Source organism: Poecile atricapillus, chromosome 7, assembly GCF_030490865.1.
Source record: "Poecile atricapillus isolate bPoeAtr1 chromosome 7, bPoeAtr1.hap1, whole genome shotgun sequence".
NCBI lineage: Eukaryota > Metazoa > Chordata > Aves > Passeriformes > Paridae > Poecile > Poecile atricapillus.
In genome coordinates, this window is record NC_081255.1 from 16097548 (window position 1) to 16111282 (window position 13735).

Genomic DNA, 13735 nt, shown 5'->3' on the forward strand with positions numbered 1-13735 from the left:
CTTAGAGAACCATAGAAAATGTAGCAAAAGATGACTTTTAAACAAACTTTAATTCAGATGAGTGTATTCAGTGGCAAATTGTGTTATTGCCTTAGATAACTACATAGAATTTGGAATTTTTTAGAGAGCACTGAAAAGTAAGAAAGTGATAACAATCAGAAAAAATCATTATGCCTATCGCATAATGGTTTCACAGTGACAGTCCAATAAGATGTTATGTTTTAATATTATGCAAAGTGGGAGGAAGAAGGGAACAAGAAGAGAACAGCTACAGCCCATTTCAATTTCTCTAGCCTGCCATGTTGACAGGAAAAGAATAAAGGAGGTCACAGTGGGTGCTGTGCATTAAAAATTAATAAAAGAACTATTGCAGTAGTATTTTATATAAGTAACACCATTCACATTTTCTCATTTAAGTTGCAATTTGTGAATATTCCTTCCTACCATAATTCTGCCTAATAAAATCTTTAAAATGGCTGCATTATGAGAAGTGTGTCTATGTCACAAATTTGAAATACGAATGTGGTGTAAATTACAGTGGCACCTCCATGCCCAACTGTAAGTGAGGATGTAGCAGCACTTCTGTGGTGTATAAATGGACCCTAGGAAAAGTTCATTCTTTATTTTATTCATATATGTGTGTGTGTGTGTGTATATATGTGCGTAAGTATAAATTTTTTTCCCTGAACTTTTATATGTATCATAGGGGAGAGAAAATGACATTTTAGGATACACCATTGCCTATAATGCAAATCTGCTTATTAAAAAAAAATATTTAAAATACTGGAAGTGCTGTTGATTTATTATATTTTGAAAGAGTCATCGCTGGGTCCCAATCCCACAACTCCTCTCACAAAAGCGAGCTACGGAGCCAATAAAGTCAATAGCTCAGCAGCATGTTGCAATGCCTTCTGCTCAGCGGTCAGGTAGAGCAGTATACAAATTTCCAAAAGCAGGAAAGCAATTTTAAATCAGGAGAGCTAGCATGCTTACAAGGAGACAAAAAGTGGGAGAGCGTGTCATCTTGTCAGAGCAAGGGCAGGGTGGCCATGCTTGTGTTGCGGCTGTGCCACGGCGCAGACGTGTGGCCTGCAGCCAGACACTTGACCTTTCCGTGCTCTATTTCTCCTGTCTGTGGAATGGCAGGAACACCACTTATATGCCTACAGGCTTGGTGGGAAGTGCTCCGTGGTCTTGGCATGAAAGTTGCTTCACAGTGTAACATATTGGGTTTCTCTTTTGATGTGCGTAAATTTATTTTATTATCTGATAGAGTCAGTAAGTTTTTGTTGTTTTTTCCAAATAATTCCTTTCAAGAGAGGATTAATTTTTGAAGTGAAAGCCAGCACTATTATAGAAGCAATAAGTCTGGTTCATTTTCAGCGTGTTTTCCCAAAGCACAGCTGGTTCATTGTTGTTCTGTCGTGCACAAGCCTAGATACAGCACACAGCCAAGCTGGATCAGGCTTTCTGGATTTTTCCATGTGCATAGATTCTGGACTAGCAGTGATGCTCTCACATGGCCCAGAGGTGCAGTGAGGGAGGCAGGAGTTCCTGTCCTTCAGGGTGCCACACTCACAGTGCTGTGTGACCGTGGGTGAGGTGGGAGTGGACCCAGCCCTGTGGAGGTCTCAGCATCCTTAGCTGTCCTGGTGAGCTCTGAAAAGCGCCTTGACTCAACACTCAGCATTATCCTCAGCATTATCCAGCCCCTGTGTCTGTCTGCTGGCCCTGGCAGGGGACCATGGGACAAGAAGTCAGTCTCTTAAAGGACCAGTGTTCTCCAGGGATTTATAAATTCACTGTGTAAATTCACTAACAGTTTGTTAGGGCAGTGCAAGTTGCATTCTCCAGGTGGGTGCAAACTCTCTCCTCTGAGTTTGAGGAAAGTTTCCAGCCAAGAGCAAATAACAAAGATGTGCTAGTACCCTGGCCTAGCAGCTGCCTGATATTTTGACCGACAGACCTCCCTGTCGTCCAGTGTTCAAAAATGTCCTCCTCCTACATGGCTAGGTACTGAAAAAATATTTCCCACATAAAACTTCCCCTTGGCCTCTTCATCCCTTCTCTTCTTGTCTGCCTCATGAAGAAGCAGCTGTATGCAGGAGGTTAATTTTTCTAAATGAGAGACATTGAAGCAGGAATTTATTTTTATAATTCCTCTTAAATTACTAAATGCAAGGTAGTTTCCTATGATTTATTAACATAAACAAAAATAATAAGAAAAAAAGTTTATTAACATCATTGCCAAATCCTGAGATGTTTTGAGAACAGAATTTTGTCTCTTTTTTAAAACGTTTTTTAAAGAAAATTACTCTGAAACCCTCATTTAGTTTTGAGTTGTCACAGTCAGTTTTCTTGCCAGCCAGTGCTCGGGCAGTGACCTTCCTGTCTTGTTCTAATTAGACCAGCTGCAAGAGGCATCCCTGTTTCCTCCTTCCTACCCTCCTGTTTCTTGGGTGGTTTTGACAGGAAGGGATCCCAGTATCCCAGGTGGATGTTTGACTACTAGACTGTAGGATTAGAGTCTCTCTTCTCCACTTCCCTGCAAATATTGAATTATTAATACAAAGTGAAACAGCTCTCATGGGATACACACTCATACTAGCACAGCCTGCTGACCTGCACATGAGCCTGACTTGGGAGAGCCAGGTTTAAATCCCAAGTGTGAGCCCAGGTCATAGCTGGGCCTCCTGGATTCCAATTTTGCCCTACAAATATTGAGCATTATAAAATCTCTCAGGTTTTTTTCTTCTTTTACCTCTATGCTGGTGTCAAAAATTAAAATATTTTCAGAAAAAAATTCACTTTAATTTTTATATATTGTTGTTTTCTAAAGAAAATTAATTTCCAATTTGCACTGTGGTGCATCAGATGAGTCCAAAGACTATGGTAGCCCCCCAGATTTTTGTGGCCCTGTTTTCTGAGGATATTGTGCTTAGAGGATCCCCCAGGCTTCATCCATTTTTTAAAAGAAATTTACAGGAACTGCCCATTACTCAAAAAGCGTAGTTGTCCTAATGAAGTCCATGTAAAATATTGTTAAGGAAATAAGTCCTTTTGATAAAGAAAAAATATTAAAATTAAGATACATTTTTTCAAGCTGTATAACTGTTATTTGTGTTTGCAGCATTAGAGACAGTTTGCTTTCCATTACGAAGCTTTTAGAATGGATCTAGCAGTATTTCAGGTTAGAGAATATAGAATATATTAGATTTGATCGTGAATTCTTCCTATACACGGGCAGAGAATTTGCAATGTATTTGTTTATTAAAAAGACATTAATGGTGGGGTTTTTTTATCCTCACAAGAAATAATGACCTTTGGCTCTGAAAGAGATGTTTTAGTTTGTATAAATATAAATTATTTTGAAAATGCTTATTCTGGTATTTTATGGATACCAGAATAAGTTGCCAGGTTTCTCAGAGAAATGTTAATATACTGTCAGCAGCTGCACGCTTGCCTAAGATTTCTTTCCTTGAAATGTACTTTAAATTTTTTTTTTTAAAAAAAAAAGCTTTTTTCAATGAGCTTTCATACTGTGCTTCCATATTCCAGATGTGTTTTATGAAACACATCACATTGCAGCACAATGGGATATCTATTGCTGGCAAAATAGAGCAGAGCTTCTGTTTGAATTTCCATGGTTTTTTGTTCTTTGTTATCTGTTTGTTTCTTTGTTTTTGTCTGGAAACCAAATCCTTAGGGGATAAATTTATAAAACCATACACTGGACTTAGCAAAAACTTAGGTTAAAAGGAAATCTCTCTATGGTGCACTCACTATGTATTCTTTTAATGCTTTATTTCAGAAATGTTGCAGTATTTTACAGTAGCAGCTCAAAACCTGATTGTCTGTGTGCTGTTATTGCTTTGTCCATTTATTATATGCAGTATTACTATGGCATTATTTGCACAAATTTATTGTACAGCATGTGCAAGTACATGTGCTTGTTTTCCAGAAAAAGAGAGATTCAGGAAGCTGTGTGTTATAACTTCATAGCTGCCCACAAGGGATATCAGAAGGAGGGTATCTAGGTGGTGGGTTCAGTCATTAAACACAGGAATGTGTAATTATTGGAAACCAGCAGAGAATTTTAGTTACTTTTTGAAGTTAGTGGAGCTGTCTGTTTTTACAGGAAAACACTGTCCAGGAGCAATTGTGACATGTAAGGGAATGCTTTTCAGGAGTTATTTAATTAAAATGTATATTGACGTTATTAATAGAGGCATATATTCTAATCTGAAATGTATGAATTATATTGAAAGAGAAAAAGTTGAAGTTATAATAATAAGGGCTGCCTTTAAATTTTAATTCGGTGACACATCATTAAAAGGAAAAAACAACCAAGAGCATTCACTTTACTCATCACAGTTCTGTCAGTAACAGTGCAATGTGGATTTTGGTCAATAGAAATGAATAAAAAAGCTGCCCATCACTGGAAACAAAACAAAATGTATGTATGCATAGGCACTCCTGTTTAGTATAAATATTTACCAAGAGTTAAAGACTATTTACATTAACATATATTTATAAAACAGTGTGGAAAGGGGTGAAAACCAAATATATGCCGTAGTACAATTTTAATTTTGTTTTATTATTCCTGTTCAATGTAGCTCAGCCATTAAAAGCCCTTATTTGCATATATTATGTCAGGATTCACAAAGAGTCCTCTGTTTTCTGTCGTGTCCTTGCAGCAGTCTGATTTCTCTTAGTGTACTGCCGTCACTGGTCTGTGCAGGAGAGATCAGAGCCCTAATAATAGATTTTTGACAGGGAGCTCGCCTGCTACCTGCCCTACACAAATCCTCACTGTTCATGTTTGCTTCATGGCAACAAAGCAGACAGAAGGAAAATGCCAAGTGCTGAGTTTGAGGTACAGCCCTGCCATAGCTTGACATTTCAGCAGAATAGCAGTTTATGAGATGCATAATTTTTCATCTGGGACTCAGCTGCCATTTTCATAGAGGCTTGAAGCTCATCGACTGACTGGAAGTAGGGCAAAGGTTTACAGCATAGATCAAGGTCTACATCCTTCCTATAGCTATTTAAAAATAAGTATTATTCTCTAGATAAGGTCAGAGAACTAAGCATATTTTTTTTCCACTTTTAATATTTTCTAGCCAATTTCACTTCCACAAAGGAAACACTTTACACTTTTAGCACAGGTGCCATTTGTAGCTGATTAAAAATGATCATAATTGATTTCATTCACCAAAAGATTAAATGAGTCTTGGAAAAAGAATGAAGGAGGAGTCTTTACATAGAGCATTTGAACAGAGCTGTGTTTTCTCCTCCTCTTGCTTTGAAAAAAGCTCATTCTGAGCTTGAAATGAATGAAGAGTCTTTACTTAAGTGTAATTGGTTTGTGGTTTGTTATTGTTAGAGATTGGATTTAAATTTTCACATTCATGCACATGTACTTGGGAAACAAATGCAGTGTAGGTAAGTGAGTGTTTAATTTAGAATTACACATCTCTGTGAGCTTCAGTAACAGTTCACCATGTCAGAGCCTCATATAGAACAATGGTACAGTACATTGGATTAATTAAAGAAGCCTTGCAGAGAACTGAATTCTCAGTATGTCAAGATTTCAATTTTATGTTAAATATTTTCTAAAGGCCAGACCCTTAAATCTCAGGGGCTGTACCAAGCAGTGAGCTGTGAATTTAACCATAGGCTAACTGCTAATGATAAGGAAAAGAGTCCAAGTTGAGGCAGCTGTAATACAGTCATTGGATTAGGCTATCAATCACTCGGTTCCCTGAGGAACAGGCAAAGACGACAAAACAGTGAAAAGGGAAATTAGGAAGGGAGGGCATGACTAGAATGAGATTCTTCACCAAATGTATCTGTTAGTTGGCTGAATCCCCCAAGCATCAGACAGGAATGTCCAGCACTGCTCTCAGACTAAAAGCCAAGTATTAGTTCTAAAGTCCTAGAAAACCATCAAATCATCATTAACTGTTGCTGTTCTGTGCAGGCTGCTAGAATTGCAATTGGCTACATTCTCCTGGTTTAATAGCCTGTAATTAGGTTAATCTCTAAACCACTGCTGTTGAGCACTCTGGATTTACTGTTTATATCAGAGCTGATATAGAATATGTACAGTTGAAATAATTTATTTCACAGTTGATTGGAGTTTTCAATAAACAGATAACTGTTAAGCTATCAAGTTTTACTCATGGCAACCAAAGGCACATGTCAGAAAGCAATTCATATAAAATCATAAATTCTTCTCAGACATAATATGAGAAAAATAGGAGAAAATCTCTGGTATATATTGCAGGAAAAGAGCATGGGGGAAAGAACATGAAGGTTTATTCTGGGTGCATAAAATGAGAAATCTGTTTATATAATGGTGTAGATTAACATGATTAAGTAATGAGTGCTCTCATAGTTAGCATCTTGAGGACACAGTCTGATTAACAAAGAATGGAAATGAATAGAGAAGGTAAAAGAGATATCAGAGTGTTTCAAAGCATGTTGGCAGAGCAGGGGCTTGTATTTAAACCTGATTACAATAATGGGCACAGGTGAATTATGACCTGATAAGAGGGGTGTAACATCAGTCAGGAACAGAAAACTTTTTGTTCTGGTAATGTCAGCAAGATGGAACCCAGTGGTGGTGACTTTGTCAGCATGAGTTGATTGTCTTTCCATGTCTGTCAGGTCTGGGGGAAAGGTGTCTTTCTCATATGGTCACCTCTTCTAATTTCAAGCAGAGACACACACACAAAAAAAAAAATCTCTCAGAGTATTTCTGTGTATTGTCTTTTTGGAGATTATTGTGTTTAAAACCGAAATATTTCTATTATAAGAAGATTGTTATAATTAATTTCAGAGTTCATTTAACTATTTTCATTATCTTATTAATTATTTATTTGAAAAGTACTTAGCATTTAAGACTTTCCAGTTTATTCTAACACAGGAATGAAAATATTATCAAAAATTTTAAATGGACATTATTTAAAATAATAAAAACCAAGAAAAACTGTGATGAAGTCTACTTCTAGGCTTGTGTGCCATTAAGTCTCAGCAGGTCTGAGTCTTGCCTCTCTCCATGGATAGTCACAATGAAGTCAATATTTCTTTTGACTTCAAAATGATGCTGAATGAGGTCTAGAGACCGTGATGGCATGCAGTATAGCTCTCCATCCTTTCCTACAACTGAAAAGTTACTACTGACTACAAAAGTGTGTCTAACCTGAGAGAACTGTGTGCCCTGTACTGTCCCGGTGACTGGTTGGAAGGGTCACTCTGGCTGCTGACCTTTCTCTGGCCATCACTAAGTTAGAGTTGGTCCAAGCTTTCCTCTCTCAGTGTGCAGGTGATGCACACGTACATTCTGTCATTCCAGAAGAAGTGGGTAGGCGTGTGGTCATGGACTGGAGCCAAAGATGCCTCCAGGTGTAGTGTTCAAGTAGGCTTGGAGGTCTGCAAAGCTTTGTTGCAGTGTATCTATATGATGGGTTAAAACCTGTGTACTTGTTATGAAAGTTTAAGGAGCTTCAGTGTAGGAGGCAGAGGAAAGACCCAACAGAGGAAATGGGGTTCCAGCTGATGTGATTTCATGTCGAAAATGCTCCCTGTTGCTGATCGTGCAGGGCCCATAATTATCTTTCCTGCTGACTTGTTATTCCGTACCCGCACCAACAGCAGGGTTTGTGGTACAGGTGGTACTTAAAAGTGATCAATGAGACAAGTGCCTTCTGTGGAAATTATAAACTGTGCCTGTCATTCAGAGCACAAGCTCTAATTATAATCTCCCCCCACTCAAAAAAAAAAAACCCAAACCAAACCAAGAATCTGGTAAAATTTGTAAAAAATTCTGAGTAACAATTATATCAGCAGAGGTTAAAAACCCTGAGTTTGACCTGGTGTGTCTCAAGCATGTTCATTTTTTTCAGTATTACTTTGCATATTGATTTGCTCTAGTCACTAAGTGGCATATATTGTCTGTAGAGCCCATCTTTATTCTGTGGAGGGCATATTCTCATGTGAAGAATAAACACATTTTGCATTTATGAAAAAAATTGTATCACATTTACAGATCAAAATAGGAGCTAACAAATAATTAGATAAATTAATAACAAATAATTAGAAAAATTACTTCTCTTATTTAACATTCACTAGTCTGGGGCTTCTTCCTGTTCTTCCTTCTCTCTGTGGGACAGCTGTGCTTGCAGAATAGGCTGCCTAGTGGCTCCTGTCTTCTCCCATCACTGTGGGGATCCTACCACGGCTGACAAAACACTGCAACTTCTCTACTGAGTGTGAGCTCCTCCCTCTGGATCAGTAGCCTTGGTAGCCTCAACAGCTTATGCATCTCTGTGAGGATGTTGAGGCTCTCACCATTTCCACTGCCTGCAAAGTGCTTGATTGATGTGCTTTAGAAATGGGTCACAAAGTGTCTTGAGGAGAAGGTTTCACAGTTACATGGAGGGGTGCTTGCTGTGAATAATCCTGTTGCAGGATATTTTGACAATCAGATACTGGGGTTTAAAAAAAAAAAACCAAAAACCAGAAATTATCCTTGGAAAAAGTTTAGACCCAAGGCAATGGTTTACACCAGTTGGCACCATAAGGATGCACCTACCTCATTAGTGCTGCTCTCCTGCTTCGATGTAGCATTGAAAAGTTCTACCACTGGTTGGCTGTGATTTATCATGAACTCACCAGGGAATACATCTTTATTCACCTAAATCCTGTTAATGTTCTGTATTTTTTAGTATCCTTCTTGAATAAGGAATAAATCCTAATGCCAACTTCACACATAAAATACAGAAGACAAAACAGAGCAGATTTGTTTAACTGGATAGATCCTGGGTTTGTATTTCACTGGGTATCACTTCATCCCCAGTGAATGATTGCCAGAAGCATTTATAAATGTATTTCACAACAATCAGAACTTTTTTTTTAACCTTTCAAAGGCATGCATCTAGTATATAGTAGTCAGCTAGGGAATCTGCATTTTAATGTGCCTTTTCATGCAAACACCTCATTATATACAATGAGCTGTATAAATGTCCTGCTCACACACAGGATATACAAATATATCCTACAAAATATTTTAGGGAACCTGCTGTAGGAATTCAGTTTTCCAATTTATGATCAATTTGCAGTTTCTGCATTGCCGGGTAATTGGAATTGTCTTTCCTATTAACATGCACTGTGTAACCATCTTCCCTAAGTTCTGTTTAAATCCCAGAAGACACGTGTAGTCAGGGATTGAGCCACTGTTATTTGGGTTAAGTGAGAGCAGAAGGAGAACTGCTGAGCAGTGTCCCACTGTTTCAGAATGAGAAATCCATTGCAGGCACCTAGAGAGGGTGTTTCTAGTGGCATGAGGTCTGTCTGTAGAATGTGTGGTATCACACCTGACTCAGCACCAAGGTGAGGTTGATGCTGTGAAGAACTTTGTTACAGGGAGCTCAAAATGAGGAGAAAGCTGTGTGGTTTTTGCAAGCAGGTGTGTCAGTGAAGACAAAGCTAGCTGTGTTACAGTAGTGTCTGTCTGTTCACGAATGTTTCATGACCCTATTGAGCGACCTGTTGGTTTCCAAAAGAATGTATGGTTACTCCAGTCCATATTTTAACTGGGCCAAGCTTATCTTAATCCTGTCAGCTATCACTCTACTCAAGCTATTAGGACCATGTCAGCTGCTCACCTATTTGAGTACCCCAGAATTGGCAGTGTTCTCACCAATTTTTGGATATATGCTCACTCAAAGAGCTGCTTAGCTTCCAACAGTGAGTACTCAGAGAGATCTTCTCATTCTAGGCACTGATAAATTTTTTGCATTTGAAAAGAAGGTACTGCCGAACAATACTCATAAGAATGTGTTCTTTTTTTTAATATATTAAAGGAGAAGTTTCTTCAGAACTTACTGAAGGTAGGATTTGAAGATTCAGACTTCCAAGGAAGAAGGTAGCACCTTACTTTCTCAAGAAATATCAGGGCAAAGTCTGCAATGTTGTACGTTCTGATTTATTGGTATAAAAGAGAGGTTGTTTGCATCTTTGTTGTTTATAAAACCCCTCTGTTCCAGCTTGTTGTGAGGAGTTTTAGTACAGAGTTCCCTTCTGTGTGGGGCTGGCACATAGATTTCTTTCCGATGTGGTAATTTTTCTTTTCTTTCAGGCTTAATATTTTACAGCTCTGAGGACATCCCCAACTTAATGTTGGAGTCAGATAGTGTAAAAGGGTCCTAAATAAAAGTCACTTAGTCTCTTTTCCAAACTTGGGCTTTTCCAGGGCTGCCTCCACTGCCTTTGCTATTTCTGTTTCTCATAAATGAGATGTGCGGAACTGCAGAAGGCAGCCAGCAGTGGTGCTCTCTTCTGCCTGAACTACCTGCATTGCCTTCCTGAGCTGTGCCACTGCCACCACACGTGTGTCTGTGTCCAAGAGTCCCCTGGGGCTGTCCCAGAGAGGCCAAGCTCAGAGAACACAGCAGATGGAAGCAGAGGTGCTGGCCAAGTACAGCTGAGGGTTATCCCTTAAGCATCAGGCACTTCACTAGGAGACTCCTGGGCTTCCCCTCATCCCTGTAAGGAGTCAGGCATTCTCAGAGGTGACTTCCTTTCTCGCTCCATTGATGCATCAGAAATTTGAGGTTAGTATATTCCTTACATATTAGTATATGTACAGCTGTCAAATGCCTAAGGCAGCGTGCATTTTGTGGTGAAATTTCAGTGGTTAGCCAAGTGAATGACACAGGGTTTACTGGTGCAGCTTAGATTTCTCCTTTTGAAAATGCAGGTAATATGCTATTTTATCCCAGTCCATTTTCTAATCTGATGTTACAGGAGAAAGTGGTATTTTAAGCGTGGCATTTAAATATCTTCCAATCAGTTAATGTAAGCATCTGGTGTTTTTTATGTATTTTAAAAGCACTAATAACAGCATTGCAATCCCTTAATGCTGTTTCTCACATTCCTGTTACAGTAGGTATATGGCACACATCTTCTGGTTTAAAAAGCTCAAAACAAATTTCAGCAAATTAATCTCAGTGTTAGAAAAAGTATCACAGCAGCTGATATAGTATTTTGTATTTATGCTAGTTTTTGTAAAGATTCATGACGTGCTCCCTGGGAGCTAAATATTGACAAGCATGCTCTGGCAAGCAAGATCAAGCTTGGTGAGTTAGCACAGCTCAAGTCTCTGCATTGACACTGTAACCCAAGTCTGGAAACTATTATCCTACACCATTTATTTTGGCTTTATAGGTGATACTGTCCACTTGAATTAGGGATTTCTGCTGTATTTTTAATACTGTAGCTGTGGATTCATATTTGATTTAGGACCACAGTACTTGCAAGGTTGGTTATACATCTGAGTTTGATGACATCTTCAGTAGTGTATTGTGTATAGAATCACAAATGACAGCATAAAACCTACATGATTTCAAACCTACAAGCCAGAAGTAAACATTGAGAATAAAATAATTTTAAAATCACATTTATCTTTTAAAGTGTAGAACAAACCATATCCTAAAACCGTGGGTCTATGAAAGCTATTGATCAAAAGTGAAGTTTGGACATGTATTCATTATGGGAAGTAATTTAGGAGCTTATTTTTTGTGTGTTCTGTTGGTAAAAAGAAAAATCCACTTTTTTTACTAATTGTAAGAGCACTGTTTGTAATGCTCTTAGTTTACTTCTTGAATTTCTGAGTAAAGAACTTAAGCCAATTTGGGTTTCTAGTAAACTTGGCATATACATTAAATTGATTACCAGATACATTGTGCAACATATGGCATTGTACAGCCTTTGTGTGCTTCATAGTATTTCTTAAATTACCATCATTTGTTTTGATTCCAAGAATGCACTTGTCTCGGCTTCCTAGTGCTTTGGACTTAAATGCAGGTTTTCCAGTGCTGAACAGATGTGTTAGAGTTTCATATGGAACATTTGTGCTGTTGTGAGTTTTCCTCTTTGAGTTTTCCATACAGAGTATTGTGTCAGCAATAGCTCATGTAAATGGCATATCTTCATTTTGGTATGTACACTGATTGCCTAAAATAACCTTCAGAATTCTTAATGAATCTACAGAATCAAGAAAAGCATGGAAGCAACACAGAATGCCCAAAGATACTGCCCCCAAAGTGAATCAGCTACATTTTCTTTAAGGTTAAAGAAAAACAGGAAAGAAGGATAAAATAATTCATTTATGGGTGGCAGCAACAGTCAGCTACAGCCCTGTATGTTCATGTGAGCCCCCATTATTTCCATGCTTGAGGCTGTGGTGTGAATGGGCAGAACACCTCATCCATGAAAACACACAGAACAGAATAAGCTGCTTGGCATGTTAGTGTGTAATTTACTTCTGAGAGGAGACTGCTTGTGTTGATTTACAAAGCATACTTCTAAAAAGTTATGCTTTAAATTATGAACAGTTTTAAAGAAAAGGGTAAGAGGACATTCTGGGACAAGGGATGAGGGATTTGTGACCAGCAGGGCCAACTGCTGCCTCTTCTGCTCAGGTGGAATTGCTCTTTTTACAGACATTTCCAGGCCTTCCCTTGCAATCTTTTTATTCTGGGAGATAAAAATGTTATATTTCTGTATAGCATTTGGACATCCTCTCGTAGAAGGCACTGTGTAAGTGCCAGATAGTGCTGCTGTGTGTTTAGCAGTAGCAGTGTGTGTTCTGATCAGTATTTTAAAATCAACAAACGCTTTGTGGGCCCCTGGCTTTCTCTTAATTGGCCTTTGCTTTGATCACTGAAGACCAACAAATGCAGTTTAGGAGTTGTGTTGCTACCATTTTTCTTCAGTGGAAGCTGAGGGGATGAGTAAGTACATCAATTAAGTCCCTTACTCACCCTCTGAGCTACCCTCATTGGATAATTAAAGTGATCTGACAGAGCAATACACTAAATTCCCTTGCACCCCCTTCTGTTGCTCTGAATACATCAAACAAATGAATATTTAGGCCTATTAATGCTGTTATTTTTTATTAATGCAGAAAGCAGAGTTATGATATGGGTGTATAATTTCTTCTTGAAATCAGCACTGAGTTGTGTGACTGGTCACAAGCAGGACTGATATAAACATGTTTTAATTACCAACCCTCAATAATATATCCAGAGCTAGTAAAGGCCTCTGCAAATAGGGTTTGGGCTTTCTTTATTCCACAAATTGTTTACACAGCATGGACAAGCAATTACTTTGCTTTCCATTGCAGCACCGATTCTTCAGCTTTCAGTACGTTCTCAGCTAAAGAAATGGCATGAAATTTCCTATAATTGTGAAAGTTATAAAAAAGAAGAAAAGGAAAGCAAACTTTAAAATTGTTATCCATGCACATCTAAGGCCTCAACTAAATCCAAGGTATCACCTCTCTGTTGGAGGGGGAGTCTTTTTCATTCATGGAAAACTAAGGGTTGTCCTGTAAATTTCATTTTTAAAAACAAATCACAGAATGTGCTGAGTTGGAAGGGACCCTCAAGGATCATTGAGTGCAGCTGATAGCCCTGCACAGCACCATCCCCAAGAGTCACACCTTGTGCCCAAATGTGTTTTCCAAATGCTTCTTGAACTCTGTCAGGCTGGTGCTGTGAGCACTGCCCTGGGGAGCCTGTTCCAGTGCCCAAACACCCTCTGGGGGAAGAGCCTTTTTTTAATATCTAGTCTAAAAAATATTGAAGTGTAAGGAACTAAGTATTTAGAAACTTATGTGCCTAGTTATGAAACCATAATTATAAGAAAGTGTTCTTGTGTAATGAGC

The 13735-nt window shown here is 38.5% G+C and overlaps 1 protein-coding gene across 1 annotated transcript in view; it reads left to right on the top strand.

Moving 5' to 3' along the window:
• The window catches only part of DPYD (dihydropyrimidine dehydrogenase), a 345166-nt gene that overhangs the window by 258406 nt on the left and 73025 nt on the right, over window positions 1-13735 (top strand). The gene's annotated exons all lie outside the window — the stretch shown is intronic.